The following is a 24,333-nucleotide window of genomic DNA, read 5'->3' on the forward strand; positions in this document are numbered from 1 at the left end:
AGTTCATAGAAAAATGTTACAATTTATCCCTCGAAAAACACCGCTTCTCCCCGATGCTGTTTCAACTTCACTACAAATTCATGGATGCTTAGTCCTTCATCAGTACGAATTAAAAACTAGTATCCTACATCACCAAAAAATAAAGATACTTATACTAAGTGGACCACACCTGCTCGATCACCCTTTGATTTAGCATTCGAAGAACATAATGTTCCAACACCAAAATTAATTGCGACTTGATGGCTTCATACTAACGGCGAAACCATTGCCTCTGAGGAACTACGAAATATGCCAATCTACATATATCTGTGGATTCTTTAAATATATATATATATATATTTTAGATACAAATGTTGTCAGTTTGCATCCTTTTGAATTCTCTTTATTTTTCCAAATGTATTGGAATGTATTTACATATCACTTGACTAGAATGTACAACAACCTAGTCTTCCTTCTTTAAGAACACAGTTTAGATACAATAGATCTAACAAAAATAGAAGAGGATGTTTGTTTCTATCTGTATCTACTTTTAGCTTTTTCTGGAATAAAAACACGAAAAACCTCTGGAAAGCAAAATCATGGCGTCCCTAAATGTGCCCAGTTTAAGAAAAACATTGAAAATGAAGAAAAGGATTTAAGGATAAACTCAAGTAAACTCTACGGTGATTCCGAAACTAATTTAAAACAAGTCGAGCGTCCGCAATCAAGAAGAACCAGGATCTTATATGTTCGCCGACTGTTCTATTTATAATTAACAAGAAATGAAAAAAAAAGTTAAAATAAAACTCTTTTGTGACCTCCCATCTAACTACTAAACAGTTCGAGCAGCGCTTAACCTTAGAGATCGGACAACCGCCACTTCAGTCCTTGAGTCAATTCTCAACTAAAGCAATCGTTTCATTGGGACTATGATGTCACGTTAGATATTATTACAACATTTGTGTATGTAATTTGTATTCTAACAATCGCAATAAATTAAATTTACACCATGAGGATCTTAAAGAGATCAGTCATAAAACTCACAGCTAGCAAAAATACTCTCGTATTATATTCACACATATATATGGGAACCTATTACTTTAGATTATTCATTTTGATGTGATATTGACGGAATCTGAATAAAACAGACTTTTTGAATGTGGCAGCGACCTGCCCAGAAGTGAGCGATCTAAATATCTCGGATCAATGCTATCAGCCAATGGTGAACTGCATTATGAAATTTTTTCACGCAGTAGTGCAATTTGAATGAATGGCGTTCAACAATTTGTGTTCTTTATGATCAATGAGATTCTAAAATGTAAAGTTTACCGCGTCTTGTCTTGTTATCCTTCTATGGTTCTGAATGCTGGGCGACAAGGGATTGATGAAAACGAGAATTCGCGTTGGACCAGTTGTGTACAAGGCCGTGATCACTTCTGAAATGAGGACGTCTGCGATCGATATGAGGTTGAACCGATCGCGGAAAAAGTACGTCTTCCGATGATGTGGACATGGCGCTACTAAAATCACACTTGCCAAGTTTGGTCTGAACGTTGAAGTTGATGGGAAATGAAAAGGACCACGGAAACAGCGATGGCTTCATATGCTAGATGATAATTTTTAGGGCCTGCCTTTGCCGTCCTCCATCCAGATCAAGCCTATGACTGAGCACCGTTTATAAACGGGACAAAGACGGAAAAAGAAGATTGAAGCTGTTTATTCAGAAGAAATTTCCTTAGTAGCCCCGACTACCGAACTCCACATCTTGATAATAACTTCCTTACCATGATCATAATGTGTGGAATGGAAATCGAAATAGTACAGGAAAGGAGCAGCATGCAGCATGTTCCCGTTAGACCGTTATCAAAAGAACAGGATGAAAGATGGATTGAAGATTTGCAAGATGATCGATGAGGGGTCGTAAAACAGAGCTATATTAGCTGGTTCTCCAAGTTGGCGCTTGCGAAACAACCACGCAACTTGTTCTCAGAAATTACATTGCTACGGAATTCGAAACGACTCGGGTTTACAATGGCGACTGCAGTATCTGAAAACAAAATACAGATTTGCAACCGGCGGTGTGTCCGGATAGCTGAGTGGTTAGAGCACAAGGCTGTCGTACGGAAGGTCGCGGTTCAAATCTCGCTGGCGGCAGTGGGATTTGTATCGTGATTTGACGTCGGATACCAGTCGACTCAGCTGTGAATGAGTACCTGAGTCAAATCAGGCCCTGATCCAATATGGATTGTTGTGCCTACGATTATTATTATTAACCGGCGGTGTACGCTCCTTGTTCACAACGAGCCGTCTCATTCTTTGCATAGATCGAAAAGCAGAAGGGTGATATCGTGGCAATCCAGGAAATAAAATTAATATAGTATTTGGTGTTTCCTCGACCAACATCACATCTTTTAGACATGTACACTTGGAGTAAAGAGTAGTTTTTTCTAACGTTTCGATGTCTAATGTATATGCACCAAAAGAAGACAAGAACAACTCACAAATGAATTCTACAGTTGCTTTGATTATTTGGTTGTATCTCTCACGTTGAAATGGGAACATTCATGACCGATATATCGTTGAACCCATCAGAGAGAACTTACGAAATAGGTCTCTTCAGCGATATGATTGCGTTATCCACACTGAGATTGGCCTAAACACCCAAGAATTCAAAAACGACTTAAAGGCTGAAAGAAATGATGTCTTGGGTCTATTCAGACCAGCCAAGAGAAATGAGACTCTGTCACAAAACAGGATAAAGGCTAAAGAAGAAGAAGTATTTGATACGTTTCATTAAATGACAAGAAGATAATTCTCAACCAGTTTGCCGCTACGTTCGGAAGGAAGTCGATTTAACTTGGGATCATAGAGGTAAGGCACAGCATTAAGACTGACGCCAATGAAACTGAAACGTAATCTAACTGCAAATCAAACAGAAAAAAATAATAGAAATATGAGACTGTGTAGATGCCCAAACTTTCTTATCCTGTGGTAACATTATCTGAGCTTTTACAATATTTTTCTGGGAGAGCCACTTGGTTTCCCCACATTCGAAAGAAAATTTTTACAATTTTTTTCACACAAACAAGTATGTGACTCAGTGTTCTAAATGGAATTATAATAATCATGTTTTTTTTATAGTATAACAGGTGTGGATAGCCTTTCGTTTGCCGCCCGTGACGAATTTATAGGTTCTGATTTCTCATGCATCTTTCCCATTGCAAAAATAAAGAAAAACTTCCATCTCGCCTGCATAAGTTTTTACGATTTGGTCGGTCGAATGACTAAAAATAAAAATGCATGTAAAAAGTACAATAATTAAATATTCCACGAACGATGATAATTCAAGCAATTGAAGCTCTAGAAATTAAAAAATGTAACTGATTGCATAATTTCAGAATATAACACTCGATACTTATCATGTTGATTGGGCATAAGTAATTAGTGAAGAGATTAATTTGCAAATGAAAACATGTGAATACGACTGTTGTAACCACGTTTGTATCTGTTGAGTTACTTAAAAATACATTTTTCTGCAGAATAATAATCTGGCAAATGCTATGTTCCGTTATTCAATCACAGTGCAAACTTATCTGTTAATTTAATAAGTTTATGGGGAAATTTGCTTTAGTTCTGATGACTTCACAGGGAGACCTTCAAAATGAATGGCAGCAGGCACTGCATTTCCCAAATGGAAGAAATATGAAATATTGAAAGAGAGAAAAATAGGAAACTTAACAACAAAACAGTTGGGGTGAAAAGTCCGTATGTTAACATAGGAAAAAACTTTTTTTCGATAAAATTCTATTGTTCAATATAGTTGCCTTCGAAGGCGATACAACGGTTATAGTCGCTATACAATTTTTCGATACCATTTTTATGGTACAATTTGTCTTTAGCCTCAAAGTAGGTCTAACATAAAAACCATATGGATTTAACACTTGTAGCACCATGTCTGTTAGCCTACGAACTTTTCAGCCCAACAGTTAGATAGAATTAGTAAAGCCAGGCAATGTATGAACTTTATAAGCCTACCACCTTTGTTATTACAATGACCTAGACCTGGCCTCCGATCATATGCGTAAAGTGTCAGAGACCAACAGATCACCCTTCAGGAAGCCTCCCGTGAACGGCATGTAATTCCTCATAGAAAGCATCCTTCTCCACTTTATTAGAAATCCGTTCAATCCAAACAGGGTAAATAAAAGAAAAACAAGTCGGGAAACCGGAGGCTTGAAGCTTCAGGTATAAAAGGTTTTGTGTTTCCCTATGTGAGGAACATAACGTAGTTCTCCATTGGCCCGAGATTTTTAAATCGCTCAGTTCTGGCCAGGTTACTGCCATTGCCAGAACTGAGCGATTTAAATATCTCGAGGGGCAGGGTACTGCTATTGCCAGAATTTAGCGACTTAAATATCTCGAGTCAATGCTATCAGCCAATGGAGAACTGCGTAATGAAATTGCTTCACGCATTAACGCAACCTGGAAGAGGTGGCATTTCACAACTGGTGTTCTTTGTGATCGACGTATCACCGCACGTAACAAATCTAAAATTTATTGCAATATAGTCCGTCTACCGCTCTCTATAGTTCTGAGTGTTGGCCGACTATAAAAGACAATTAACGGCGTCTTACGGTAATGGGAGCGAATATGTTGCATTGCACTGGTGGGGTGACACGTTTTGATCACGTCTGAAATGAGAATATCCGCGATGAATATGGCTTTGCACTGATCGTGGAAAAACTGCGAGAGAGGTGTTTTCGATGGTATGGTCACGTAATTCACGCTAACGAGAATTCACTTACCAATATTGGTCTGAACATCGAAGTCAAAGGTGAAAGGCACAATGGCTGAAGAAAACGCGCATGACAGCTCCGTGTCACATAGTTAAAAATTCGATTGATCTCTATTTTTTAGAAACCTATTTAAATAAATCTTTTGATGGAAAGTCTTGTATTGATAATAGTCAACCTCATACGCTTCATACTCTGAGTTTAATATTATTAGCAAATGCGAAGAATTTAACCGACACCAGATATAAAAAAGGGCTGAGGAGGAATAGATTCTTCATGAATGGAATTTTAATATTTCACTCGAATGTCAATTATTCTCGTGATTTATGACGTCATTATATTATTTGTATGGCTTAGGATGCTGTTAATTCGCACGAAATTGACATGAGATGCCTTCTAAATAATACTCGAAAACTATTCAAACGAGTCATCTATAACAGACTACTTCCAATTGCCGAAAAGGATGGCGGTCTCTCCGAAAATCAGTTTCAGCGAACACAGGTAAGACCGCACGAGGACAAATGTTGTGCAGTGATTACACTTGATGTGAAGAATGCCTTCAATTCCGCTAGATGGAGTCCCTAATCAACTTAGGTGTGACGAAGTACCTAGTGCGTATCGTTGCCGACTTCCTAATCGATAGGATTCTGTGCTGCGAGTCAAATGAAGGAATGAAATTATACTAAATGACATGCGGAGTTCCACAAGGGTCTGTCCTAGGGCCACTCTTGAGGATTATCATGTATAACGAAGTACTGACCCTAGACCTTCCTACTGGTGTGGCCTCCATTGGTTTCGCGGACGATATTGGTGTGATGGTTGTTGCACGCCTTCTCAAAGAAGTCGAACTTTATGCAAATGAAGCAGTCTATGAGATTAAATCCTGGTTAGAGAATGCTGGTCTACAGCTCGCAGAGCATAAGACGGAAGTAGTACTTATTACCAAGCGGAGAAAGTGCACTTCCATGAAGATCAAAGTTGGAACGCAAACAATTCATTCCAAGCCTGCACTTAAGTACTTAGGTATAATGATTGACCAGAGGTTAAATTTCAGATTGCATGTAGAGGGTGCAGCAGCCAAAACATATAACATCGGAGTGCTGGTTGCGAGAATGCTACCAAATAAAGGTGGCCCAAGGCCGAGCCATCGACTCCTTATTTCGAAGGTAGTTAGTTTGATCCTACTGTATGCAGCCCCAGTATGGGCAGATGCACTGAAAAATATAGCAAATAAGAGAAAGATTGAAGCTGCGTATCGCATAAGTGTACTCTGAACACGTTGCGCGTGCAGAATAATATCCAATGAGGCAGGTTGCGTGATAGCAGGAATGTTCCCGATTGAGATTCTGGCGAAAGAAATACAACGACTTTACGATCGAACGTATCTCACCGGAGAATCTCCTGCCCGTCGGCGACAGTTCGCACGAACTGTAACTGTCGCGGAATGCCACGGGAGGGGGGGGAGTTAAAAAAAAGGCCGCTGGACTCACAAAATCATATAGGATATCCGGAAGTGGTTCGAGCGACCCCCCGGCGAAGTAGGTTTTGACCTAACTCAATTCTTGAGCGGCCACGGAGGCTATCGAGCATATCTGTATCGATTTGGGCGTGATGATTCGCCATATTGCCCAAATATTGCAGAGGACGCAGAACACGTTTTTTTTTCATTGCCCCAAATTCGAAGCCCAAAGGGCTACATTAGAAGCTACAACCGGGGAGCACTTTACACCCGAAAATATAATGGAACTTATGGTGAAAGCAAAGGGGATATGGGCCGAAGTCGAAAAAGTGATTGCAGTCATCGGAAAAAGGCTTAGGCAGGAAGAAGTCATCCGAAAGAATAAACGCGAGAGAAACATGAATATTAACATGAGCGCAGAATAAACTCTGATCGAGCCCCGCGAAGTAATATCAAATGGGAGTCCCGCGGGGAGAGTGGAAGGAGAAGGAGGTGGTTTTAGTGGGTAAGAGTCCCACAGTTTCCACCTTCCATCGGCAAAAAAAAATAAAAAAAAAGACAGACAGTAAACCGATTTTACACAAAACCTTAAAAATGGTATTTTAAATTCAAAGATTTCGTTTTGTAGATAATATACTCGCGCGTGCTAATCTATGTATTTCTTATACCTTGGTAAATATTTTGAATTTTGGTCTACAGTATGGCCCTAACACATTCTACTTCCTAAATATGTATAAAAAATGATCGATTGGTTCCATCATATAGGAAAACCCCTTAAATACTTGCAGTAATTTAGGACAGCCATCTCGGCAAACCGCCGTAGTGAAGAAAAGAGCGACCTAGAGGAAAATTTCTATACGTTGGGTGATTAGCAGTAAACAAGTTGAGAAACTCCTATTTGTCTGATGTCACTATCTTTTCATTCTTTTAGACGAAAGTATTTGAAAAGTTAAAGATACCTGAAAAATGCATCGTACACCCCTTCATTGTTGCATCTACTAAAGTGCATCTGAAAACTACATAAATATACAACTACAATGACTATGTATGCCACCAGGATACCATCCAAAACATGCATTAGTACAAATCAGCATCGAAGTTTCATCAGAATTATTTAAAGTTTTAGAAAGGCCTGTTCAGTCGAAGAATTTTAACCATATAAATCTGGTGGATTTAATATTAAAATGTTGCAAATAGTAAATCTTAAACTTAATGAAAAAACATTAAATACTGTTGACTATCAATGATATTCGAATACGAATTGATATCTATGCAGAAGCGCCAAGTATTAGTAAATTTTATGCAAACCAGATGAAGTACTACGAATAATCTATTGTTTAAAAATAACATTTCGTTCCTTCAGGCGGATGCTGTCATTCGAAGATTTCACTATTTCAATCTTTCCGCCTCAGTTTCCCTGCATTTTTTCTTGCTTCCATAAACTCTACACTACATTTGTTTTCGAAAATTCGGGGCCTCACTCTCTTCTGGCAAAAACTCGTTTGATATTGAATCTAAACTTCCCATGCTAAATTTTTAATGAGACTTTCTCAGCCCGCAGTTCCATCTTTCTTAGTCACGTCTTGTTTACTAGTTTTATGCTTTTTCGAGCGTCTGATTGAAATTACGATAACATCACAAAACGTATTTCTAATTTGCAATCAACAAAATGTAAATTAATTTTTTCCCCGACCATCACTTTCTCATTAAAAGTGCAACACCCGACAACAAGAACAATTTGCGGTTATTATCTAGAACGAGGAATGTAGATTTTTTCACGTCAGATGGAAATCCAGTGCTTCACATTTGGCGCTCTTAAAGTATTATAAATGCAGTGGTACTAAAAGTATATTAAATTAACACTTACCGCGGACACTCCTTTCGAATCCCAGGCTCCGGCAATGTCACCGACAAGAATCACCTTCACACACAATTCAACTTTTTATCGTAAACACAATCCAACCCAATCGGGTCTCGGTAGACGTGCATGCATAAATGTTTAAATATCTCTAAAAAGTGAAATTCATATCCGTAAACTTAGATGGTGTTTAAGTTGTCGCCACCTTGATATGCACACGAGATATGACGGGTAAGACGACACCGGAATGAAAACAAATAAAGGAGCTCAAAACTTAATCCAATTGAAACCTTTAACGTTATTTACGCGAGGGTGTTAGCCTGCAATTGGGTGCTGATTCGCCGCGTTCCTCTTATTTTGTTAGCTTATTAGCAGGGATATCTAATAAATGGCATTATTATTGCTACTCATAAAGTGGATGACCTCTAAAGTAGGACTGCTGCGACGGGCGCGACACTCACACAATGCACGTTTTCGAGATGCAGATGTAACGCCGGCAGGTGCAAAACAACAGACTTCACACCGTTTCACGTGAAATAGGCTAATGGGCACGAAGAAATTATTCTATCACAGGAAGTATTTGCATCCAACGAGTTATCGCTTTGCAAATGAGCTTAAATCGACGAACTGCTTACGGGACCATCTATGCTGGTCTAATTAATTTAATCAATTTAGGAGTTACGTGAAGTTTCGTGAATCGCTACAACCAAGTGCAAATTTTTGCGGCTAACTAGAAACTGCTCGAAGGTGGTTATACTACTTATATTTTAAGGCGAGAAAGTTCTCCAAGCACTGCTTGATTGCGAGGCCACCAAGCAGTTTTATACTGGCTGAGGACTCGCTCTAGACTGACTGTTGGCGATATTTTGTCAAAGCTCATATTATCGCGACGGCTCACTGCTCGTGCTTGCTCTGCTACATAGCCGACCAGACAGCCGGCCCAGCCAGCTAGCTATTATCGAGTTAACTTTTGCAGCAAGATACCAATCGAGCCAAACTACGGACACAGACACAATCAGCAGATTCGGCCTGCCACAGCAGCAAGCGGCCCGGCAGACGGACCGATGGACGAGCTGCTGTAGTAGGGCACATTCCATTCATCTCTTATCCATATCAGTTCGCGCATCTTTCGTTAATGATCTTTGGGAAAAAGTGCTAAACGACTTGAACTGGTTCCGCTCCCTGAGAAACCCGAAAAGGGCCGCGATGTGGCTGGAACTAAACTAGCGCTAGCTCCCCTACCGCGTGTATTGCTTACTAAAAGGCTTATCTCGCTACGGCTTATATGGCATATTAAATCGAGGAGACGAATGCAATCAGAGTTCCGCGCAATCACGTGCACAATGTAATCTGAATTGCTAGCGCAAGACCCGATTATAATGACGTCAGTTCTTTTCTTGGGCATTGTTATTTCGTCATCTTGCATCATAAGCGTGCCGATTGCAAAGTTCTAATTTCACCAGAAACTTATTAACTCAAAGTCGCTAGTGTTGCACGAAGTGCAAGTCATCATGAGAAGCATAACGAGCCATTGCGAATCACGTATGAGTACGAATCGATGACATAACTTGGAACGTTCATCATAAACTTCTTATGCGTAATGTAAGAAATCGGAACAGTGTGCATCTGAACGAAATGGTAAAGCATATTGAATGCAGTTCTTCTAAATTTATGAAAAATCATCAGATTTCTAATTTCCTTTCTGGAAGAATGGAGACGGCCAAAGTTAAACCGTCTCTCCTAGTGGATCTTCCATTGTAAGCTAACGACCACAATCTTACTGAGACCCTTCATTCTTACTTGCAGAAAGCGGCCAGGACTTAACCCCAGAAGTGAAGCCCGAAGTGAGTGATATGAAGGCAAATTATCCTGTAGCCTAATGCTAGATTCGATTTTTAGGTTCTAGAATATCAACTTCTCCTGTGGGTTATCCGATCTTCGATAGGAAGCTCCTCGAATAGCGGATAAAGGGATTGTCCCCCCGGAAAACGACGATGAATTGAAAAATGAAATATCACCTGTGAACCACAAATCGCCTGAACCGAAATGATGGCAACGCTCCCTAAACGCAGCTTATCCAGTAATTAGGGGACATCTTTACGAACACAATTCATCTAACGGCAACAGAAAACAAACCAAGCATAAGGAACTTGAAAAATCCAACCTCTGTATAGAATTGGAGCTTTATGGTGTGAAACCAACATCTCAACACTCCAGAAAACGATATAGCTGGAAGGACAATCAATGTTTATAGGACGCTTGGTGGACTCCCTAGCAGAAGGACGAAGGGAAGTAGATAGTTTGGAATGACCTTCGCCGACGATAAAGCACTCAAATAGCAGCTTGCATTATGAATGAACTTTTTCAATCGGTGGATAATTATTACGCCCTAGTTCAAGAGAAAGATGAAACCAGCAATTATTATTTTACTCTCCTTTTGAATAAAATTGCCGATGGTTTAACAGCAGGAACAGATCACAGAAGCGACCAGGCTGTACAAGGCTGTAGCCAAAGACGAGGGAATATCCTCTGTCTGTTTGAAGAAGGAAGATGGGACATTTACCGAGAATGAGGAGGACAGGGCACACCTGCTTCTCAGAACTCATTTCCCGGGGTCCTACCCCACGGTGGCAGGCGACAACATTCTGCCTGACACCCCAAGAACGAATAAAAGGGGAAGAAAGGAGAACTGGAAACTAGCAAAAGAGGTATGCCCAGAAGCTAGGCTAAGGTGGGCAGTGTGAACTTTTAAACCACTGAAATCTCCCGGAGTAGTTGACAGGTACAAATTATATTGTCATGAACACCACTCAAGGCTATCCACAGGGTGGGGTATTATCGCCGCTGATGTGGAGTATGGTAATGGATGAACTCCTGGACGTGTTAACAAATACTGGAATACAAGTCCAGGGTTACGCGGACGACATTGTTTTAATCTGTGGGGGCAAATATGAAGATACCCTATGTGATAGAATCCAAACTGGACTAAGGGTTACTAGTGCCTGGCGCAGGAAGGGGACTGCAGATCAACCTAGCCAAAACCACCATAGTACCACTCACTAGGAGGCGTAAGCTTGATCACCTGAGAGCTATAACATTACATGATATGGAGGTGAAGTCAGAAATAGAGGTCAAATATTTTGGAATTACGCTAGACCAAAAATTACTCTGGAAGACACATGTTGGAAACACTTGTCGGAAAGCCGCGAGTCCAAGGAAAATGCACTTTGAGCCAGATACACTAGCATATTCCAGTAGGAAATATACGCCATAGACAAATGTGCCTCCTTTAATCTGCAAAGGAACTACAGGGGGCAGAACATAGCTATTCTCACCGACAGCCAAGCAGTGATCAAAGCACTTAGGTCCAAGGTGAACTCTAAACTGATGTGGGAATGCCTTGAGATATGAATACACTCGGCTCGTCCAACAAGGTCTGGATACTTTGGGTTCCACGCTATGCTGGGTTGGAAGGCAACGAGACAGCGGACGAACTAGCCAAGAAGGAAGCAAGGACGTCTTTACACGGGCCAGAACCCTTCTGCGGAATCGGAGACGGTTTCATGGCTATGAATCTAAGAAATGAAGAGGAACGGTTGAGGGAACTTATCTTGGGCGGGCCTACCAGGGATGGAGCAGTCCAGGGTGCTTACTGGGAATACGAACCCATACGCACAAAGGATTGCTTAAACCTTCCAATCATAGTGGGAATCCTCACTGGTCATTGTCGGCTGAACTATTACTTAGAGAAGCTAGGGATATCTACGGAGACTGCCTGCAGGTTTTGTGAGAAGTATGACGAAACCTATATACACGTCCTGGGACAGTGTCCGGCACTTGTGCAAAGTAGGTCGAGGCATCTGGGAGAACACTTAATACCAGATGCAAAGCTGAAAGATCTGGAAATAGGGAACATACTAAAGTTCCTGACGATTATAGGTCTGCTTGAGATACTATGATCAATAGGTACACTATAACTAGTAGCAGGGGCACAATAGTTCTTTAAGGACGCGGTGCGACTTTCCCTTAACCGAATAAAAGTAACAACAGAATTGGAAAAGAAGTCGCTCATATAGCGAACCACAGCAAAATTCAGCGACAACGGCGAGCGACTTGAAGACTTCACCAATATGAAAAATGTAGTTATGAGTTCATTAACTCCGCCATGATATTTATATAGCATGCTTGTCCGAAATCCAGACGGAGGAGGAGCGTTTGAGGTAAAGTACTATCCTCAGTAAAACAAAAATAAAATGTTGAGATCAGGGAAAGAGAAAAATATATTTGGAATTACTCAACTATGCTAAATCACACCTGATGTTTCTGGATAACAGATCCGGTGACAGGTCCATCAAGGCGCATTAAATATCGTCCAAAACAAAAATGATCATCTCAGTCGACGCGACAGGTAGGAGATCAGGGTAATAATCTCGGGCGAGCGCAATGCTGACAATATTGCCTCCTATAGTGTACTGTTACGGTCTTGAATGAAGTGCTTTAACACACTTCAAGGCCCTGATCCAATTGTTGTGCCAACGATTATTATTATTATAAGCTTCGATAACGCCTCAACTGCCGTGCGCATTCTGCAGCTTCTCAACTATATGGAAGTGGTTTCTTTTCGGTTATGGTTTTCTCGTCTGAAGACTAATTGCCATTAACGGTGCTCCCTCTTTTCACATCTTTCAAAATATCCTCATCTGTAAAATCTTCACAGACTTTTGGGTTGGGTAGTTTCCGAAAGTGAGTGCTGCCTCACTTTAAGTTTGCACATTTTCACCCCTCACTCACTCATTCTCCAATTCAAAATCAAAACTAAAATGCTTGCACTCAGTACCAGAAGAATTCATACACTGGGTGAAATTGCTCTACCACAATCCTAAAAGTAAAGTGTGATGTGTGCCGGGCTTCGTTTTTCTGTCGGGCTTTATCAAAGAAGCGCCCTCTTACCACTTCTTTTTGTCCTTGTAATGGACACTATCCCAACAACACAACACAACCACAACAATGGAATGATGGTCTCATCCAATACGGTCTCAGAAAGAATCTGAATAAAACTGAACTTTCGACGACCGATCCTAATGAAACAGGCTCCTATCATTATCAGTGGCAGTGACCTGCCCAGAACTAAGTGATTTAATTATCTCGGATCAGCCAATGGCGAACTGTCTTATGAATTTGCTTCACGCATTAGCGCAACCTGAATAAAATAAAATTCAAATCCAGAATTTACAGCGGTGTCGTCTGCCCTGTCACTCTATATGGTTCTGAATGTTGGCTTAATATAAAAGACAATAAACGACGTCTGGCGATAATAGAGGCAAAGATGTTGCGTTGGGCTAGCAGCGTGACACGCCTTGATCATGTCCGAAATGTGGATATTTGCGGCCAATATGTGGCATTTTCGATGGTATGGTCCCGTAATTCGCACTAACGAAAATTTACTCGCCTAGATTTGCTGAACATCAAATCGATGGTAAGCGACCAAAAGTCCGGTCGAAGCAACGGCGGCTTAATAGACTCAATGGTGATATGAAAGCCTCGCGACTGCATCCAGATCAGGCCTTTGACAAAACAGTATTACCGTGAATTGACCCATGTACTCATTAATAACTAAGTCGACTGGTACCCGACATGCAGTCACGGTAAAAATCCCTGTCCCAAGAATGGGAGTTGAACCGTGACCTTTCGCTGCGACAACCTAGTACATTAACCACTAAACCATCTGTTTAGAACAAGTGTTCGAAAGATGTAATGAACCTACGCAAAAGAAAATCACGAGTTATATTGAAAAAAGGGAACGAAAGCGTCACCGGCGGTATCGAAAAGCAGATTAGACGAAAACTTTCAGCATACTGTTGCAGCTGTTATGCCATCGACAAAGTCTATGATCACTGTACTCGAGAAATGTCAAATGGAGTCATGTTTGCTTTTAAGTTGGAAAGTGTCGATGTATTACCCGGGAGGATCCGACAATTAAGTGTCTAATAAGTGAGTTCATTTTGCGCAACAGAGTCTCATCGTAGGTTGGATCATTCAGTCCTAATGTCATACTTGCGTTACTACCAGCATGTAGCTCATCAAAAGATGTTGCAATATATAATAGAAATCATCGGTATCTAAGCAATTGAATATCGTTGGAAAACTTCGTAGATGTGTGTTAGAGCACTTCATTCAAGGCCGTCATACTATAGGAGGCAATGTGGCCTGCATTGTGCACCCCCGTGATTACTACCCTAATTTGACTCGGGTACTCATTCATTGTTAGCTGAATCGGTTGGTATCAGACATCCAGTCACAAGATCGATATTATCCCCTTTAAAATGATCACTATCGACGGAAATGCACTTACCAGCGTGTCATCCACCCATTCTTCTTCAGCGCCACGAAACGCGTTCCCGTAGTGGTTTTTTCCCACTCGATTGAAAAGAAAGAAATCCCAGGGAGCAAAATCAGATGAATTGGGTGCCTGTTAAATGGTATTCCATGAGTTGCTTTACGCAAAAATCTCATAATGCTCAAATAGTATTCCCTGACAACACTCTTGTAATCAATGAAAACCGTGAGCATCGCCTTCTTTTCCACTAAAACTACCGAGTTTTTCGGTCTGGGTTCATTTGTAGCACGCCATTCATTCGCCTAATGACTGGATTACATTAATGCACGTAAAACCACGTCTCGTATCCACTAATGACTGATGATGTTGGCTCGGACTCAGCCATCATATCACCTCGCAAAATTTAGTACAAATTAGTTGTTGCAATTCACTTCCATCTTTGAAAGTATAGAAAATTGAAAACACGCACACTTACAAATGCACTCGATATGGTATTACTTTCACCACTGTTCAGCTATGGCGGTAAAAATTTGATGGAAATGTCAGAAACAAAAGTTACAGCCACAGTTAGATACTAGACAGCTACCTCACTCCCCCTTGCCCCTCAAGGGGGGAAATCAGTGCGAGTACACACGATTTCAAATTGTTTTGCCCTTGAGCATGAGCGAGATGCACCGAAAACCCGATCAGCTGTGTTTGACATACCGCCCGGACTTGCCAATGTATTGGTGAGATTGGCAAGTTTTTGCTTATGTATAAGCGAGTACGTGAAACAACTTTTTGCTATATGCGTGAGCACGCCGTAGTACCAGAATAGCAAAAGCTCACCGATCTCTCTCTTACCGATACGATTTGACGAAGATTATGCCTTTTCCTTGTTTAGCGTCTCTGATGTGTACAGATAAGCTTCTGCAAGCACATTTGCAAGTGGGGTCATTTTTGTAAGGGTACTGCCTATAGTAGATCTACTGTGGTTACAGCCTAACGCAGCGTCAATCAAGCCGGTGGGAGTAAGCACGTTGGTAATTTCGGGTACTTTTTGATTGAAGGTAGTATATCGAGAAATACAGTTCTCCCACCCTTTTTAGTTTTCTTCAATAGATTAGATACTTCCAGCACTACCTTCCTAGCTGACCGTAGCGATTCACTATAAATCCAATAAAAAGGTTTTCTCAAAGCAGTTTCAAATCAATTCTTGGAGAAGAATTCAATAAGGTATTCCAATTGAATACTGATCAAAGCAGCAATTATCGCAACTAAGTTGTCTATTTTTAAACTTCCATTCACGATATATTTCTATTTCTCATAACACATTCGCTGGATAACGTAGATAACGAAGATTCTTCCTGTTTTTATCAAACTTTCGAGCAAATTATAAACAGGAACAATATCCATCAAAATGCGTCGATTATATTTACGGGAAACTTTCCTACATATCAATTCGAAATCATTGTAAAGACAAAGGCAATAAAGAGAAATACATAAAAGCGTCAAAATATGTATCTGATAGCGTCACCTTAAATGCTGTAAGAAACTGCAAACTTTGAGTAAGAAAATTCGGAAATGTTTATCAATCAACTGAATCTTTTGTTAGATAATCGGGAACGTGACAACCATTTCTAACTTTACAGTCACATGAAAATGTCGTGTAAACGCGAGTAAACTTAGTAATTAACCTGTTTTCGCGAAAAATAAGGGTAATTGGATATCACCACGTTTAGATCGTTGCACTGTATTAGTGTGTACATGCTATATCAATGGGAAACGCACGAGGAACCCAAACAAAATGGAAATTAGACGTTTTTTAAAATACGCAAATCAATAACGATGTGGTCAATGGATACAGTAAGATTAGAAAGGCGAAGTAGCATTGATTTGAGTCAAAAGTTTATTGCCCCGCACTGTAATGAGACGAATTCTTTTGCCTAAACCTGTTGCATATTTTGGTTGTGAAAGTTTCAATACGAGAACATTATGGGAAGATAAACTATAACTGACGCGGGGAACCCAGCCCAGTGGTTCACCTCAGAAGCTTTTGTCGAAACTAAACAAAGAACAAACACCATTCGAAAGAAAGAACGGATTCGCTTGCCCTTGCTAAAACCAAACAATACATTACTTCGGATGCAGAAAAGTTTGGTACGCTTCGCTGACTGCCGTTCACTATTAGTACATACGTTCCCGGTTAGCTCTTAGATCCGCAATCGACTAAACGCAGAAGCAACATTGTCCTTTGTCCCGCTGCCAAGCCTCAGAATGTTGAAAACGCGTTTGAGAATCGACTATTCATGAACAGCTTTTATATTTACCTAAATTAAATGTTTGAATCGCCTCAAAGAAGTTGTCTATAGTAATAAGTCAGACTCTCTCAAGTATTAAAGACCATTTCTGGTGGAGTGGAGTGCCGGGAGGTGATCAAATCCGAGTGGGAGATCTCAAAGAAGCTGGTTCCTCCTATAGTAATACGGACACGAAAGTGGGAAGGAAGAGGACGTACGCACAAGCTGCAGCCTCATTTCTGATCGCTGCCGTGGGAGTTTCCTCAAAAGATGGCAAAGTTTCAGAGGGATAATTTACCCTCCTCCGGCAATGGCTGTGGAAAAAATGCTGGAGCCTGGAACGAAGCCAAGATTTAACAATCAAGGTTTTCACGATGAGCTCCTTCATTTCGAGTGCACTGATGAGGCAGTCTTAAAGTGGCTTCAGCAAGTAATCCCGGCTTTGAGTTCTGGCTGTCGGGCCAAGTTCACTGTTGTGAACACTGAGCTGCATAGGGCAGAGCATATACGATGTTGGTTACCTGGCTCTCGAAAGAAGGCAGGGGACATCATCCGCATGTTACGTCAACAGAAACCGGGCATGGAGTTCGGACATCGGAGGCTAAAATTCGTGAATGCCAGGACAAATCTACAAACGTGGAGGGATTCAGCTTCGTATTCGAAGTGGACCAAAATAGTTTGATGATGCTTAGGGACAGCCACCATATGGTGCTCAACTTTTTCCTCGATAGTAACTTCTTCTACACAATTTACGGTACAAGCGGAAGAAAGGAAAACAAGAGGTGTGAACGAAATTGACTTGATGCCAATTTGTGTGATCAAAATCCGTAAACCAGGAAAGGTTTTAAGTGGAAAATTGACGAATGCTCTGCGTGATGAGATGGGAACTTTCATGGATGAGGACATGGGAACTGCTGTACCTTCAATTGCAGCTATCCCCAGAGAAATCAAATACGAGAGAATCGTGTCTCTGGCGGTATGTTGTGTGGGAAACCTGGTCACACGTAGACGCTTCTGCTTTATATTACACAGTACACTAAGTTTATATCGAAAAACATAAACATTGGTTATATTAAAATGTAGCATTCCAAAGTCTCCTCCTATCTACTGGCAGCGAGGCTGACAAGCTGCAAGGCTAGGATCTTTTATGATGAAAGATTCATAAGACTAAGAGCTTGTGTCCTGATGTTAAGACGGTTAGAGGCAACCATGGTGAGACAGTTCTGTTCCCACATCATGGTCATCGTAAAATACCAGATCAATGACGAGAGGAAAAACAACATAGTTGCCCCTCTTTATTTACCCTATGATTTTTTGTATCCTTCATCGACGCAAGAACTAAAAAATCTGGTAACTTATGCGGAATCAAATGGTCTCGAACTCTTAATAGATTGCGATGCGAACGCTCAACTTATTTGTTGGGACAGTAGCAAATGAAATCCCAGAGGAGAGAAGCTATTTGATGCCATCACTTCAGCTGGACTCATGGCTGCAAACCTAGGATGTGCCCCTACGTTCGTGAAACCGAGGAGAAGTGAGGTAATTGATCTATTAATCTGACTCGAATATGCGAGCTGCAAAATTTGCCAATTCTCCCGCAATTCTATAATAAAGTGGTGCGTAAAAATATACAATGTATATCTAAAAAGGGCTGGAGAGAAGTAGATTCCTCATAAATGGAATTTTAATATACCATTCGAATGTCAATTATTCCCGTTAATTATGACGTCAGCATCTTATTTGCATGGCTTTGGAAGCAGCTAATTCGCGCGAAGTTGCTAAGTTTGAACTCATATAACTTTGGCGTTAATGGCCAGATTTCCATGAAATTTAAATTTGGAAGTCCTAGGATGAATTTAAGGTGGGGTTTTCAGTAATTTTCCAATAGTTGGTAATATACTCTTAGTAAATTTATTTGAGCAGATATCAGAATGGGACATATTTTGAGGCGTAGATTTCATATAAGCACACCACCCTGTCAGATTTTTAGGTTGGGTAGTTTCCAAAAATGAATCCTGTCTCACTTTAAGTGCGTACATTTTGAGGGGGCTTGCGTACAACTCTTCAACTCTCCGAAAAAGTAAAATATCTGGAAGTTACTCTAGATGAAAAGCTTTCTGATTGCAAGGCGTTAAAAACTCTATTGGCCGCTGGGAGCGATTACGGCCGTGGCGTGGTCGAATTCCAATACCGACCGAAATAACGGAAAGCTCAGCATAATATGCGTCGTGACAAAAGGGAATTTGCTATTGTGCTGGTCAAGGAAGCGGAAGATAACGCAGAACGCAATCTTTTCAGAAGTTTATACCGCATCAGGAAAGTGCTTGCATAATCGCAAATCTTCCAATGATCCTGTGGAGGACGTTAACCGTCCACTTATCATCCACCATCACGAGCATTTAAACAGGTGGAAAGAACAATCACCACCGTATCATATCCGGCGAGGTTTCTCCTCTTATCGATGAAGTGACTAGCCTAACATGCGGATAGGGATTGTTCCTCCCGGCAGAAGAGAAATCATTTCGGTCAACAATGCACCCAAACGAACTGAAGCCACTGGGTTTGACGGTCTCACCATGGAGTTATTCATCGCTGCACCTGCAGTTTCTACAGATCTGCAAATCTTAGAAATCTTGGGAACTCGAAATCGCTTGTACTTTAACTGGATCCGGTTGAATATCTTCAGGGGTAATCAAGTGGCCGAAGAATCTCACCCGCGACTATAGGAATTTGCATCTCTCAACGTTACGTACTAGACCGACCTCAATGAGACGTTGAAAAATGCTTGAACTCGGGTAAGACGTCACCACAGCTTCATCCAAATATGCGAAAACAACGTGGAGGTTTGGCAGCACAGAATGGATGAAGCTCTCTCATTCTAGTGAACTCAAAGAGTCCGAAAGGTGTGTAGATTGCCATTTTCGGAATGTCTTCGGGAGCTACAGGGATTTGATTATGTATATCGACTAAGCCGAAGGTCGAGAAAATACGGTAGTTTGTGTGTGTGTGTTAATGCGTTCACCATGTACTGCAGCTGAGCCACCTGGCTTGATATGTCGCGACACCCCGCTAACCACAGGTCGCACGTGGACCGTGGACCTCATGAATCCACGGATTCACACATACCAGGATGGCCTGTGTGCTCTCTAATAGCCCTGCAGCCACAAAGACACCAACTCCTTCATTTCATGGTCAAATAATGTTAGATCCGTAACTAAAGGGGCTGCAAAGCCATCTTCAGCTAAATTACTTCTAACTGACCACCGGCTGATATTGATTTCCCGAACTTTTTTAAGCGTTATGCCGATTAAGCAGCATTTAAGTGCCGATTTCTCAATGAAGTGGTGATAACATAACGATCACCCCTTTGAGATGTGGCGTGCTTTTCTTCAGACCCACATCCCCTTGTTTAGCCTTCAGTCTCTTGACATGTTTGGTATACACGCCGAACAGTGTAACGACTAGAATTTAGTTGTCAAGCAGCTTAACTTTGATTTTCACCAGATTCAATAAGTGCAACAACTTCAGCAGCTTGATTGCATATTGCATCCATTATCTTATTTTTACTGACAATAGAATCGACAATCTAATGTACAGACTAAGTGCTAATATGCAAATCCTTTACTTAAAAAACACTCTTTTTTACTTAAGGAAGACCGTCAACGCTTGCTACTTGAATTGAGAGATTTGGAGGCGTGGCCTTTGTTTGATGAAATTGTATGGTTGTTGGTGCTCAAATTTCTGTCTTTTTGGCCTCTTGAAACCCTACCGTGTACACTTTAAACATACAGTAGAGACTCATAAAAGTTGCCACTCCCAAAGTTGACTGAATTTCGGCCACCAAAGGAAACTATAAAAATCTAGTTTTTCACTGACATTCCGAAGCTCTTTATTTAATTTGATTTTTTGCTGATTCTTACTGTTGGCATGATCGCAAGAAATAATAAAACGTTAATGTAATCATTCAGCTTGTAAAAACATGCATGTACACGTCGATAATCGAGTCAAAATCAGCGTTAAAGTACCTCGGGTTGACTCTTGACTCAAAGATGAGCTTTTTTGAGCAAATCAAAGCCGCAACGACGAACAAGACTGCAGCTGGAGTTTCGGCGTTAAGTAGGCTAACGGCAAACATTGGGGGTCCTACATCCAGCAGGCGACGTCTTCTGATAAGTTCAACGCAGTCTGTCCTGCTCTACGGCGCAGAGGTATGGGCTGGCGCTCTTAACAAGGAGGTATATCGTAAACGCCTCGCGCAAGTACAGAGACGGGGAGCTTTGCGGGTGGCGTCTGCGTATCGCACTGTCACCGAACCGGCCTTGCTAAGGAGCGTCAAGCCATATACAAGCGCAAGTGAGGTGGTTGCTCGCGAAGAACGGCAACGCACTCTAGACGAGTGGCAGCTCTCGTGGCAAAATTAAACTAGACGCAGATGGAATGTGCGGCTCATCGACTGACTATTTCCTTACCCAATTTTTAAGTGGGCATGGAAGCTTTCAGTGTTACCTGCACAAGATTGGAAAGGCGCGATCTCCGGATTGTGTGTTTTACAATGGAGTATGGAGTTGTGGACGACGCCCACCACACTTTTTTTTTTCTTGTGGAAAGTGGGATGGGGCTCGTCAGCAGCTCTATTTAAACACAGGGGATCTCTTGTGGAGGAGCCGGATGGCAAGGGGTTCCTTGAACTGACAGTTCCCTAGCTCCTCTCCCCTCCCGTTGGTGAAAGGAATTCCCTGATTTGAAGGCTTTGCAAGGCGGGAGACTAGACTAGCCCGAAGTAATGTGGCAAACGGTTCCAGGCTAGCTCTCTGACGATGGGGAGGTGTTTAGTTGATAGTCCGATGCCGTACCGAACCGGGAGTCCAACACTGTGTGCGTAAATGCATTCAAACAAAAAAAAATAGCACAAATACAGGAGAATCCCGGTAATTCGTATCGTTAAGGGGCTGACCATTTAGTACGAAATAGCGGGATTACCAATTATTGGGAGTGCAGTAAAGAAAATTAACTATGGGAACCCGGCAAATTTGTGCGAATTAGCCAGAAATACGATATACGAGTTATCAGGATTCAACTGTATTAATATATGAAATTAAAACAAAGTTTATTGTGGAGGCGCTCCAATATGGAACCGCTTAGCAGAGATTCACTCGAGCGCCACACCAAAGTAGCGCAGCACAAGCCACCACGACTGAGCAACTCGGATCTTACCCGGCTGAACAAATCGCCCACCTGTCGACAGCAGGATGACAGCCACGACCCCGGCGTAGGGACTGGGCTAGGCAGTCTACAGCCAGCTATAGACCGAACCGGTCAAAATTAGTTTTAATTAATTCATATACTGGCAGTAAATGATTATTGTTTTTGCACAATCGAAAATTCTCCGATACAATTCTTGCAAAATAGTCCGATTTAAACAATCCATAACTTCAGTAGAAAAATCCCCTATTGCCTAACTTTGGAGGGTGGATAAAATTAAATGAAAACATTTTGAATAGAAGCGTCTTTTAACTTTCATCACGTTCCATCACGTAATTGCCACTAATTGTGTAAAACACGAAAAAATAGGCTGAACAGCTCACTTTCTTTCCACAGATAAGGATGTATGTATTTTCTCTGAAATTGCCCCTGGAAGTACTAGCTACGATTAAACGTTCACTGCAATGCTCTGACTATCGTAGTTTTTGAGTTATTAAGATTTTGGTAATGTAAAGGCCACGATTTTCCCTAAATATCAATTAAAATGGCTATGGCAGCTAAAGGACTAAGAAATCGAATAGAATACTTTTTGCTTGCATGATGAACCGCCCGGCATATAGTTTGTCTCAGAGTTTTGAGGCACCCTGTATTGAACACAGAAAACATATTGACCCTTTAAATCGAAACTATCACAACCTTTTTTGTTCATTTTGCAAAACTTATTTTAAGCAAAACATTTGACTCAATCCAATGCCCAACCATGTGCAGCCATGAAATGCAATTGGCACGGGAATAATTTTCATTGACTATTGAATAACCGTTTATTTCCATGACCGCCAATAAAAATCGCGCGATCATCGTCTTTCAAAGTTTCACTTTTTAAATCTTTTACGGTCTAGGGCAAGTTTACGGCCGCCATCAGTTGCTTGGAAGCATTCAAGTTGAAACATTGAATTCGTTCTGTTGAAAGCGAAACTTTGTAATCAGCTAATTACCCGCCTACAACCATTCGCTCGTGCGTCAGTCGCGATCGCAATAGGAAATTATCTACTTACCTTCTTTACTTCTGTACAATTTCACATTTCTTGAGGTAGATTTTGTTTCTTCACTTGCTCCTCTTCATCTTTAAAGCAATTCAAAAATCACCAAGCAAACAGATTCGCCCGACATCAACCGGATCATCACTGTTATGTTGCACTGAAATGACACCAGACACGCTCCGCGTCTCCGCCCCTAATTTCACCAATTCACCAAAACGCGATGCATTTTCACTGCGCTGCTTTTAGCATTTGACTATTGCGCGACTCTTTTAATTAATTTAACAACACCCAATTGGAGTAAGTCCAATCACAACACAATTAAAACATTCCCGATTTAAACGGTAAGCATACGCGATTTTAGTTAGGATCACACTCGAATATTTTAACTGCAGAATGCAGGAAACGTAGCACCGTGGATAAACTATAACAATACAAGGAAATCAAGGAAACTGTGGGAAGCCCTCGCGGCACCGCGATTGTAAACAAAGACACGGCAACTGAACAGCTGATTCAGAATTGACCCATTCTGCATGTTTCACATGGGATGGATGGGAAGAAAATCTATTCGAGACACAACTCCCTGGACATTCACCATACAATTTTTATTATTGACATACTAGAGGGCACTCAACGACAATCTTAAGGCAACTTCTGGTTCATAGCACAATCCCGTATTGCTGGCTTTGAATCGGGAATTGGCAGCGAAGCAAAACCATAAATATGGAGTGAAATATTAGGTTGTTGCAAATGAAATGGCCGTTTCGGTACTAAAATTTGAAACGACTGTAAAGTTTACAAAAATTTATTTATTTAATCAAAATAGGTGCCAGTCGATTCAAAACAGTTCTCCCAGCGAGATTCAAGAGAATCTATGCCAGTTTCGTAAAAGTCCAACTGTCGGGGGTTGATAAATTCGTCGAAGGCAATTTTGACAGCCTCTTCGTTCCCAAATTGTTTTTCCGCCAGAAAATTATCCACAAGGTGGTAGTCGGTTAGCGAAAGGTCCGGTGAATATGATGGATGAGGCAAAGTCTGCAGTTGGTTCAACTTTTGAACCGTTGTTCTGGATTCATGAGGTCGCGCATTGTCGTGAAGGAGTATCACATCATCTCTGTTGACTAGCCCTTTGAATACTCAAGTTTTGGTGCACTTCCTCGAGTTTGGCACAGTATTTCTGTGCATTTATCGTTTCTCCAGGTGCCAAAAAAGAATAGTGGATAACTCCAGCTGTAGACCACCAGTCACCCTTACTTTCTTCGGATGGAGGCTCGGTTTCGGTATATGCTTCGGTGGCTCATCAGCATCTAGCCATTGTGCTGATCGGCGACGATTGTTGTATTGTGGATGTGGATGTATTGTGGATATTAATCCACTTTTCATCACATG

The 24,333-nt window shown here is 41.2% G+C and overlaps 1 protein-coding gene across 5 annotated transcripts in view; it reads right to left on the reverse strand.

Moving 5' to 3' along the window:
* Positions 1-23,465, reverse strand: part of LOC119650743 (cystinosin homolog) — a 116,220-nt gene extending 92,755 nt beyond the window's left edge. For 2 of the 5 annotated variants that reach the window (XM_038053811.1, XM_038053815.1), the window contains exon 1: positions 8,099-8,947. The gene's annotated coding sequence lies outside the window, so the exon portion shown is untranslated. Of the gene's footprint in view, positions 1-8,098; positions 8,949-22,962 lie in introns of those variants that run through there. The other 3 variants (XM_038053812.1, XM_038053813.1, XM_038053814.1) reach the window with 3 other exon arrangements.
* Positions 23,466-24,333: the final 868 nt, after the last annotated feature.

This window comes from Hermetia illucens, chromosome 3, assembly GCF_905115235.1.
Source record: "Hermetia illucens chromosome 3, iHerIll2.2.curated.20191125, whole genome shotgun sequence".
Taxonomy (NCBI): domain Eukaryota; kingdom Metazoa; phylum Arthropoda; class Insecta; order Diptera; family Stratiomyidae; genus Hermetia; species Hermetia illucens.